Source organism: Palaemon carinicauda, chromosome 17 (assembly GCF_036898095.1).
Source record: "Palaemon carinicauda isolate YSFRI2023 chromosome 17, ASM3689809v2, whole genome shotgun sequence".
Taxonomy (NCBI): Eukaryota; Metazoa; Arthropoda; class Malacostraca; order Decapoda; family Palaemonidae; genus Palaemon; species Palaemon carinicauda.
Window position 1 is genome coordinate 102494268 of NC_090741.1, and position 12458 is coordinate 102506725.

The following is a 12458-nucleotide window of genomic DNA, read 5'->3' on the forward strand; positions in this document are numbered from 1 at the left end:
TCATAATACGTAATAACTTTGATAATTATGCAAACTACCTCAGAAGGGTAAACTCGGACGCGAACGACCCCGACGCGTCTCAGAAATTGGGGAAGGAGTACAGCTACAGCAATGCACATCTGGACACTACTAGAGCGTGTAGGGGAGACACCTCCTGCAGGTCGATCACCCACAAATTCAGTCACGGGTGAGTCACGTGAGAAAAACCTGTTTTTTTTTGACGCTCGGGGTCGCAAACGACCCACCGTACCTATCCAGGGTTAAGACAATGATATAGTGACAAATATTTATACAGTATTGATTTAAGTACTTTTTATTTTCAGTTAAATTCTTTTAAAGGTGATATTTTAAATTTTGCCAGAAATTATTTGCCACTGAATTGCATGTACAGTAAATTATATAATTTTATTTACTGAGCCATGTGCTAAAGGGTTTTGATTTTTAATGGACAAGGCATTAAATGTTGGATATAATTGTCAGGGGTAGTAAAAAAGTTTACTACTTCATTCTTTCACTGAACTGTTTTGGCAAGAGAAAAGAGCTCAAATTTTTCATGTTACATAGAAAGTGATCAAGCTGAAAAAGACTTGATATCAAAACTTTTTTTTCTAAGAAAAATTTCTTGTCTATATACATAAGGTGTGCACTGCCAAATACAGAATTAGCTGCATTGAATTGGTTTGTAAAGTTAGACACTGGGATTGGCAAGGTCATTCTGTGTGAATTGCATGACTGTTAACATAATCAAGGTTTTGTGAAGTCATTAATTTCTCAGGTTTACTACCTAGAATGTACAAAAGGATCTGGGTTGACCTACAAAATATTAATTCTTGACATTTCTCAGGAATCGGGTGTCAAGGAACGGTGGTAATGCATGTGTAATTGTATTTTTCAATATTAATCTTACCCGATAATCATGTAGCTGTCAACTCTGTTGCCGACAGAAATCTACGGTAGGGATACGCCAGCGATCGCTATACAGGTGGGGGTGAACACCACAGCGCCATCTGTGGTCAGGTACTCTAGTACTTCTTGTCAACACCACCTCAATTTTTCCTCTGTCGTGCCTCCGGCTAGACCTACATGGATACGCTGTTGATTCTGGAGTTATTGCTCACGATTTGGTGATGTATTTGCTCTAGAGTTTAGCCTTCGCTATTCAGGAAGCTATATCATTAGCTTAGCAAGTTTTTGGAATTAATTTGATTTAATTTTTGATTTAATTTTGGTACGAAGAGAGTATGAACTCTCTTTCACTTTTAAATGGCCGACCCTTCCCTTAGACGGAAGTGTTGGTGTCGAAGAGAGTATAGACTCTCTTAATTTTGCTTAACAAAGTTATAGATTTATTTTATATCTCTCCGCCTTTTATAGGCCTCTTTGATTAACTTCCTTTTATTATAAACTTATTAAAATTAATTTTTATATTTGTTTATATTCGACCTTTCCTAATAGTAGGCGGTCTTTTCTTGGAACCGAAGTTAATTAACTTTGAGCCCGTCATTTCGTTTTTACCTGTTAACATATTATGCCATTTTAATGTTTTTGAAAGAATTTCTTTGATAGTCTTGTACTGTTTTCAAAGTTGAACTAACGTTTTGTTTTGTCTCTGCAGTTGTTGACGTTCAGAACGTTCAACTTGCGCTCTATCGTTACGATAGAGAGAGAGTCTATCACGGTGTCACGTTGCAGTAAGAGTAAACCGATTCTAGCGTTTTGTTCATTCTTTCTTAGCTTAAATGGTTCTATTCTAATAAAGGAAATTTTTATTTGGGAAACCTTTCAGTTTTTTTCCTTTAACAATAATATGTTTTAACGATATATATAATTGGGCTCTTCTCTCAGGTGCTAAGTCAAGAGAGAGAGAGAGAGAGATAGAGACGGAGGGAGAGAGAGGAGGATAAACGTTTCGTTCAAGCGGGTAACGTTGTTATCGTTTTTGCTCTTCTCCCTAGTCTCTTTAGGGGAAGAAGGTAAACGTTTCTAGAGCTTTATTCTTGTTCTCAGACTTTATGCGGTGAGAGATTTTAAACGTAGTTTATTTGATCTAGTGTTTAATCTCTTTTCCAGCCACTGAATTATTTATCTTTCATTATGTTTTTCTGTTACATTGTAATACTGTTTTCGCAATTACTAACTTTTAATGAAGGATAGAATTGCGTGTTTCAGGTACAAACCACTTAAAGTTTCGAGTTCAGTGAAATAAGTGCAAACAGAAAATCAAAAGTGATAAAGTGATACACGCAAAGTGTTACAGTGTTGCGTTCGAGGGTTCGTCTGTTCGTGCCAGTTGTTCGCCTAGTCTGGGACCTCTTACAAGCTCCCAAGCCCAGGGGAGAAGTAATGTCGAAGGACTTATGGGTTCAGCAGGCCTTGATCGACGAACAGACGTTTCCCTCCGTGGTTTCGGGTGTAACCAACTCACGTAGCGACGTGATCACCCCACCCACACAAAGACGAGAGAGCCCATTTATTCCTCGTCTGCGGAAGAGGTTTCTCGCAGAAACCATGGACCAAATCTTGCAGCTTTTAAGTGCAAGTCGGTCCCTTCCACGCAAGTCCAACTCCTAGGTGGTGCCATTAGCACTGGGTCAGTTCGGACTTGCTGCAGTACGACAACTGCACACCTCCCAGAGAGGCACGGTGGTATCGCAACAGACAGTAACTCCGTCTGTTGCCGCACCAGCTGTTTTAGACCCTCAGTTTCAACGGACAGTAGCTCCGTTTGTTGTTGTCTTTCTCTTACTCTAGTGGTCTTTCTCTAACTCTAGTGGTCTATGCTGCTGACAATGCAGTCGCAGCTTGCGGTGTTGATGCGGGAGTTTCAGGCAGAGAAGGTTAATACACCTCCTCCTGCGAGCGCTCCTCCTCCTCTGCGCAGTACAATCTGCCAGACGTATGAGGTTGAGGTTCCTCAAGCTACCTCCATGCGTGAGCTGCCGCGTTGGGAGTTGCCAGATACCAGTGCTGTGCAGCAACCTCCACTTTCCTTGAGGCAGGAGCCTCTTACCACGCAGCAACCTCCTCAACAATGGGGGCAGGAGCCTTATGCCTTACAACCTCCTCTACCCTTGAGGCAGGAGTATCTTGCATTACAACCATCCTCGAGGCAGCTACCTCTTGCGGTGCGACAACCTCCACCATCCTCGAGGCAGCAACCTCAACTCCACCTCTGCGCAGTCCACCCTGCCAGACGTATGAGGTTGAGGTTCCTCAACCTACCTCCACGCGTGAGCTGCCGCACTGGGAGTTGCCAGATACCAGCGCTATGCAGCAACCTCCACCATCCTTGAGGCAGCAACCTCAACTCTTGCGGCAGCCACCTCCACCATCCTTGAGGCAGCAACCTCAACTCTTGCGGCAGCCACCTCCACTCTTGAGGCAAGAACCTCAACTCTTGAATGGGCTCTCGTGGCATGGTTGGTTTCGACCTGGCCTTTCATTAGAAGGGGCTAGCGTTCGATCCCAAGTATGAGGTAGAAATTTATTTCTATTTGAACACGATGTTGTGTTGATATTTATCCATATTGACTCATTAGGGGTAATTTGAATGAATTACTACCAATTGTGTCACGTGGTGGCCCGGGGAAATCTGGTAAAACTCGCTGGTACAGAGACTGATGTCTCACCAGGTAAATCCTCGGACAGCTAGATTAGTGTCAGGTTCAGATTTCTTTAAAAAATCCTCCTCTACCCATCAGGCAGCCTCATGCTTATGAGGAGCCTCATGCTATGCGGCATCCTCCTCAAACCATGAGGCAAAAGCCTCGTGCTATGCGACAACCGCCTCAACCCATGAGGCAGGAGCCTCATACTATGCGGCATCCTCCTCAACGCATGCGGCATAAGCCTCATCCCTTGCAGCTTGAGCCTCATCCCATGCAGCATGAGCCTCATCCCATGCAACATGAGCCTCATCCCATGCAGCATAAGCCGCACGCCATCTGCTTACCTTACAGCATGCTCTACATACAGCATGCTCTGCATACCTTACCGCATGCTTCTCAGTCACACATCTTTGGTTGTTGCCAACTCACTAGACTGTCAAGCAGTTTCATAACGTTGCCTTCTAGTCTGCTGCTTTTGCACCAGTGAAACCCTCACTGAGAGAACTTAGCTTTTCTCGGATATGGTTCCTGTAGATGAGAAAGTGCTATTCTCCCTCCTTCTGATTTTCCCTTGAGGACTCTGTCATTTGGAGAGGAGCCTTTAGCTGCTTAGCCTCCTATGGACTTTTATTTAAGCATAGCATGCTTCCAGGGAGGGTAATGGTTCCACTTCAGTCGCTATCCCCGTCTGTTACCACACCTGCTCCCATAGACCTTGAGCTGTGTTGCAAGACATGCAGTCCAAGCTTAGTCCTTGTTAGAGGATTTTTTGTTTACGGAGTCAGTGTGTCACTGGGAAGACGTTCAACAACCAGCAGAAGTGTCTTGTTGTGACGCAGTGCGGCAACCTCAGCAACCCGATAAGGAGTTGTCTGTACGACCCAGACAGTCTAGACAGCTTCGGGTTGTCACTGTACTTCCTCGCTTCCCCATGGTTGACAGTTCACAGACTGTGCAGCAGTACCATGATCTTGTGTCCGGCTCCGTCAGACGACTAGCTTTTAAGAGCTCCCACAAGTCGTCGCTGTCTGGAGATTCTCAGATGGACTATGGATCTGACCAAGGAACTGGGCCTCCTGGTCAATTTTGAGGAGTCCCAGCTCGTCCCATCCCAGACCATTGTTTACCTGGGTATGGATCTTCAGAGTCGAGCTTTTCGGGCTTTTCCGTCGACCCCAAAGATATACTAAGCCCTAGATTGCATCCAGAGCATGCTGAGAAGGAACCGATGCTCAGTCAGGTAGTGGATGAGTCTAACAGGGACACTTTCATCGCTGGCACTGTTCATCGAGTTAGGGAGACCCCACCTCCCCCCCTTCAGTATCATCTAGCGGCTCACTGGATAAAGGACATGACGCTAGAGACGATCTCAGTTCCTGTTTCCGAAGAGAGGAGGTCTACTCTCACGTGGTGAAAGAACAGCTTTCTTCTCAAGGAAGTCTACCTTTGGCTGTTCAGAAACCCGACCGCCGTCTCTTCTCTGACGCATCAGACACGGGCTGGGGTGCGACTTTGGACGGACAGGAATGCTCGGGAACATGGAATCAGGAGCTAAGGACACTTCACATCTATTGCAAGGAGCTGTTGGCGGTTCATCTGACCTTGATAAACTTCAAGTCCCTCCAGCTTAACAAGGTGGTGGAGGTGGACTCTGACAACACCACAGCCTTGGCTTACATCTCCAAGCAGGGAGGGACTCATTCGTGGAAGTTGTTCTAGATCGCAAGGGACCTCATCTGGTTAAAAGATCGAAAGCTCACGCTGGTAACGAGGTTCATTCAGGGCGATATGAATGTCATGGCAGATCGCCTTAGCCGGAAGGGTCAGGTCATCCCCACAGAGTGGACCCTTCACAAGAATGTTTGCAGCAGACTTTGGGCCCTGTGGGGTCAGCCAACCATAGATCTGTTCGCTACCTCGATAACCTAGAGGCTCCCGTTGTATTGTTCTCCGATTCCAGACCCAGCAGCAGTTCACATGGATGCTTTTCTGCTGGATTGGTCCCATCTCGACCTGTATGCATTCCCGCCGTTCAAGATTGTCAACAGGGTACTTCAGAAGTTCGCCTCTCGCAAAGGGACACGGCTGACGTTGGTTGGCTCCGCTCTGGCCCGCGAGAGAATGGTTCATAGAGGTACTGCAATGGCGGGTCGACATTCCCAGGACTCTTCCTCTAGGAGTGGACCTTCTACGTCTACCTCACGTAAAGAAGGTACATCCAAACCTCCACGCTCTTCGTCTGACTGCCTTCAGACTTTCGAAAGACTCTCAAGAGCTAGGGGCTTTTCGAAGGAGGCAGCCAGAGCGATTGCCAGAGCAAGGAGGACATCCACTCTCAGAGTCTATCAGTCTAAAGGGGAAGTCTTCCGAAGCTGGTACAAAGCCAATGCAGTTTCCTCATCCAGTACCACTGTAACCCAGATTGCTGACTTCCTGTTACATCTAAGGAACGTAAGATCCCTTTCAGCTCCTACGATTAAGGGTTACAGAAGTATGTTGGCAGCGGTCTTCCGCCACAGAGGCTTGGATCTTTCCACCAACAAAGATCTACAGGACCTCCTTAGGTCTTTTAAGACCTCAAAGGAACGTCGGTTGTCCACTCCAGGCTGGAATCTAGACGTGGTCCTAAGGTTCCTTATGTCATCAAGATTTGAACCTCTCCAATCAGCCTCTTTTAAGGACCTCACATTAAAAACTCTTTTCCTCGTGTGCTTGACAACAGCTAAAAGAGTAAGTGAGATCCACGCCTTCAGCAGGAACATAGTTTTCACATCTGAAACGGCTACATGTTCCTTGCAGCTCGGTTTTTTGCTAAAACGAGCTTCCTTCACGTCCTTGGCCTAAGTCGTTCGAGATCCCAAGCCTGTCCAACTTGGTGGGGGACGAACTGGAGAGAGTACTTTGCCCAGTTAGAACTCTTAGGTACTATCTAAAAAGGTCATAACCTTTACGAGGACAATCAGAAGCCTTATGGTGGGCTATCAAGAAGCCTTCTCTTCCAAGGTCTAAGAACTCAGTTTCTTACCTATTCAGGCTCCTGATTAGGGAAGCACATTCTCATCTGAAGGAAGAAGACCTTGCTTTGCTGAAGGTAAGGACACATGAAGTGAGAGCTGTGGCTACTTCAGTGGCCCTCAAACAGAACCGTTCTCTGCAGAGTGTTATGGATGCAACCTATTGGAGAAGCAAGTCAGTGTTCGCATCATTCTATCTCAAAGATGTCCAGTCTCTTTACGAGAACTGCTACACCCTGGGACCATTCGTAGCAACGAATGCAGTAGTAGGCGGGGGCTCAGCCACTACATTCCCATAATCCCATAACCTTTTTAACCTTTCTCTTGAATACTTTTTATGGGTTGTACGGTTGGCTAAGAAGCCTTCCACATCCTTGTTGATTTGGCGGGTGGTCAATTCTTTCTTGAGAAGCGCCGAGGTTAAAGGTTGTGATGAGGTCCTTTAGTATGGGTTGCAGCCCTTTATACTTCAGCACCTAAGAGTCGTTCAGCATCCTAAGAGGACCGCTACGCTCAGTAAGAAAGACGTACTTAATAAAGGCAGAGTAATGGTTCAAGTCGTCTTCCTTACCAGGTACTTATTTATTTTATGTTATTTTTGAATAACTAATAAAATAAAATACGGGATACTTAGCTTCTGTGTTAACATGTATGCTGGTCTCCACCCACCACCCTGGGTGTGAATCAGCTACATGATTATCGGGTAAGATTAATATTGAAAAATGTTATTTTCATTAGTAAAATAAATTTTTGAATATACTTACCCGATAATCATGATTTAATTGACCCACCCTTCCTCCCCATAGAGAACCAGTGGACCGAGGAAAAAATTGAGGTGGTGTTGACAAGAAGTACTAGAGTACCTGACCACAGATGGCGCTGTGGTGTTCACCCCCACCTGTATAGCGATCGCTGGCGTATCCCTACCGTAGATTTCTGTCGGCAACAGAGTTGACAGCTACATGATTATCGGGTAAGTATATTCAAAAATTTATTTTACTAATGAAAATAACATTTTATTACAAAAGTATCTTATCATCTTCACACAATGCTGCACATATATACATTATTTGAATGCCCATGTATATCGTAGCTTTAAATGGTATAAACCTGTCACTTTAAAATAATTTCATAACTTTGGACATTGAACCTTAATTATGCATTTTCTTTTAGTTTGAATAATTGCGTTATTCTCTTCTAATTTTACTCTCTAGCTCTTTCATGCACCCTTTTTTAATCTCCCAAGTCTTTCCACCTAGCTGTCGAACCATGCCACTTTTTATTTTATCTGCTTAATCTTGGATTAATCCCTTGTTGAAATTTTCTACAATACAATACTCCATTCATATATGCCTACACAAAAGAATCATCAAAATCCCCTAGAAATACTGTTTCCCAGTTATTAACTACACTTTGTATTACTGTAGTTATTTAACAATTCATGTATCATTCATTGCATTTGAAATTAGTATGAAAGGGAAATACCACCTACCAATTTTTTTTTTTTTTATTATGGTATGCCTTGCAAAAATTGATCGCAAATATGAAGCACTGTATACAGTATATGAGATCCAATTAAAATGACTTGGTTATGTCTATAAAAGCCAAAATAACTTGAAATAGTTAAATTTTGCCACCATTTCCTGTGCATTAATATACTAATGTCATGCCTCTAACGTTGGAAGTTCAAGCTAGTCAAACTTCATCATGACTCAAGTAATGTGAGTGTTCTCTTGTGCCAAATCAGCCTCTCACTGGCTTAGACTTCATCTAAGGAACTGGTTTAACTTGTGAACAGTGAATCTGGCAAAAGCAAAGCAGGAGGTAGTAGACGACTTTCAACGAATCTTAACTTGATGTTACATCTCCCTATTCCTTAAGATAAAGATCAAGTGGGCAAGTTTCTACACTGAAAATTGTAGATCTTGCTTGGCACCCTTAAAGATTGGGATTCCCTAAGAAATTTCCAATCATTGGGGAAAACTGGATCACTGCCTATAGTTTTTGCATATACAGTCAGTCTATATTTTTTTTTTTTTTACCTCATTACATTACAAATTTAAAATGTCGGTATCAGTGAAGTTTGATAAAATTAACACTTGCTTGTGGTATTTTGCAGTTTCCATTTACCAAGTGTTTTGTTTTAACCTTCATGTATAGTATCTTTTTGTTGTAAGAAATGTTGAACATTTTACTGACATTCATATAATGTAAAACTAATTAGACGTTTCCATTTAATATTTTATCTCATTATGAGAAATACTCACCAAGTCAATTTGAAATATATGTAGTAGCACGGTCTGATATATTGTTGCATTTTTTCTATACTCAGAACTTTTCATCTGTATGTAAAGAAACTGAAATTTACTCTTTAGCAATTAAGTTACAGTTCATGGAAAATATTCTGTGATGCATATGAAGCTTTTCCTATTATTCATAGTGATTTCCCTTGTACATAAAATAATGCCAAAGAGGAGAACATGCTGGTGATGTCTCTGGCAGAGAACTTTAGCCCATATACATCATGACATCTTATGTAAATATGATACTTTGAGAATTATGCTATAATATTATGTCACTTACATTAATTTTTATTTATGAGTTAAAATGAAGAAAGTTATCTTTATAATAGCAACATTGAGGTTACTTAGAAATAAATATGGGGCATTTTTGATCCACGAGTCTGTACTTTATGAATACAGGGTAGTAGAGTTTCCATACACTATGCATGATGTTCTGTTGTAAAACTGTAAGATAGAAAGTCCAGGAAGCCCATGTCTGGTTAGGAGCTTTTGCAAGTTTTCCCCAATTCATATTGAACCAATACTAATGATTGACCTAATACCGTTTTTTTCTGGGTTTTACCCTTATAAACAATGTGTTAACGCTTAATTTTTTTTTGTTAGATTCTTCGACATTTTCATGTTTCCAAATTGTACATGTTTAAGAAGTTGTAAGCTAATTAACAAGATTAGACCACCTATATAATATATTAACAATGTTAACTCATGTGGCCTGTTGGAACTTCTTATTACTAATATTAATGGATGTGTAGTATTGAGGGTTCCCTGGTAACAAACTTTTGGGGCATAGATAAATTTGGTGCATTAAAGTAGTTGTACATCTAGCCATTAATTGTAAACCAATTGGTAGTTGAATTATGGCATTTACCTCTATATGTAGGTATTTGTTTCATAGTAATGGGTGTGGTTCTTGTTGAGGGTAAATTACTTTGTTCCGTTATTATTCAAACTACATCACATTATAATTCGTTATAGGGCAATGTTTTAGACAGACTTTTACAGTATGGTCAAAGTGAATTCCATAAGCCCAATCTTTGATCAAGACTGTGAATAGGTAAATTTTATGTTCTTTCAAAATAAAAGTGGTATCTATCAACAGCAATGAGAATTCTTAAGGATTACATATATTTCCGCATATAAGACGACCTTTAAATCCTAAAATTCACCCGAAATTTGGGAGCATCTTATACTACCATTTTAAATACATTGATAGGCTAGTCTTGGCCGAGGTGTAATAACCACTGACATACCGTACATGAAAATATTCATGTGACAAAATAACCCGATAATAAAGATAATGACACTATTCTTACCTTATATATAAATATTATTGGCATATCTTCCTAATACATAGTCTATTTGAGGAAAATATTCACGTTGCGAAATAACCAGATTATACAAAGGTAATGACACCATTTCTACCTTATATATTATTGTCGTATCTTTCTGATAAATAGACTATTTAAGGAATAATTTTATATGAATGAAATCAACTTAACTATGCAAGCCCCTCTGAGTAAATAAATATAAACATAATTAGCTAATCCAACCTACCACCATCAAAGATATGCATGTATATAGATTATAAAAAGTATTCTTAATTTAATTTCTATACTTATTTAAAACATCTTATAATAAATGCAGTATTGCAGAGTTACCAATTCTTAGTTTATTAAAAGATATTAATAGTTATCACATGAATGTGTAAATACATCTTACATTTGTCTGTTGTGATTCATAATGAAACTTAAACAAAACAATTTTTCCCCTTAAAGCTTAATTTTTTGTTTTGTTTTTCAATTTCAAAGGATACATTAAGTGAAAAAACATAAATAACATCATCTTTACATGAACAATATTTAATAAGATACCCGTTGCTGCAAAACCTAGCCTATACACAGATGGTTTTGTAATTTAGCTGTCGTTTTATATTACATGAAATAAATTAATTAAAATTGCCCTGGTTTTATACATTGTCTTCTCTAAAGGTCACCTTTTATGCGGGAATATACGTTATATTAAATGACAAAGATAAATACTAATTGTGACCTGTTTGTCAGCTGGCCTGAAACCTTTGGAGAATTTTGTTAATTCTAAATACTGAAAGATGATTATACCTTTATGCTTACTCGACTGCTTGAGGTAGATTCAAAGTTTTCTCTTATGTGTGCTATTGCAACAGAATACTGCATTAAGTCAATTGAAACTCTACCTTTGAAGGTGGTGTAGACAAATATTAATTGTAGACAAGAAAGTATTGTTATGTATTACTGTAACTGGACCAATGATATAAAAATGTAATTGTGAAAGCTCAGTTAAAACTTTAGTGACAGATTATATCTGCTGCTTTTGTATGTAAGGTTATCATGCCACTTGAAATACTTTTTTCTTTTCTTTTTTTTTAGATTCGTGAACTGTTGTGATATTGTATATTTTCAGAAGTTACTTGTTAAAGCAAATTATAGATAATGCATATTTATGTTTCTGTAGTTTTATTCAGTGTTAACTTTTATTGTATGTATGCAAGGGCCCAAGTGATTGATTGGATCAAGCCTTAAACTGCAGGACTTCACATTTCTTCTTACAATAATACAAACCATCATCCACTAGTAGCTGGAACGACAGTTGAAAATTTAAATAACCGGTAGGCCCAGCCTACCCCTCATTCAGCTAGACTGCAAAACATACAGATATACTCTTGTTTCCTACTTATTTTTTTCTTTTGATCTTTACCATGAATTTGGAGAAGTCTGCTGACATGCAGTTGTATCGGGGGAAACCTGTTATTTGGAGCATGGTTATGTTGAAACCTGCTCTTGATTCCCGTCATCTCTGTGGTGGTTTGCTGATGGCATGACTTACAAGTGCAGGTCGTGGCCTCCTATTTAGTGGTGGAGTTGCCTACAAGAAATTTGAAATGGATTCTTCTGTATCAGAGCTGGCGATGCCTAAACTGATGCCGAAGAAGGTCTTCAACTACTTTTCTTCTGGCACTACTCTACTTGGATTCTTCTGGGCTCACTCCTCTAGAAGAATTTGGTGGGGGGAGAATAGGAGACATCAACTCGCTCTCGAGGTATTCATCAAGGGGTAAAAATACTATTCTGCCTTTGCCTCACGACTTTCCTGTTACTGTTCCGATAACAATGAACCTGATCTAAAGAAGCTGTAGCCTTCCGTGAGGCATCACAGGTGTCCACTTGGTGGGAAAACTATGAAAGGTCTTGGCTGCCACCTGGACTACAGAGCCCCTCTCCTTCTACTGCTCCACCTTAGAGATGATGGGCAATAGGGTGATAGTTGATGTGGTCTCTACTGTAGTTGAAGAAGGTTGGCTTTTGGCTGATCTTTTGGATGCTGCTACTCCTGGCCTTCAAGAAGAAGATGGAATCTTTTGGGGAAGTTCAAGAAAACTAATCTACAGTAGTTACGTGAGAAAGGCAGTGAGGTACCAAGAACAAACCCCAACCAGGAAGGTTATCTTAGTAAACAGTACAAGTGCCTACACTCCCACTACTTGTCAGTCACCCTTC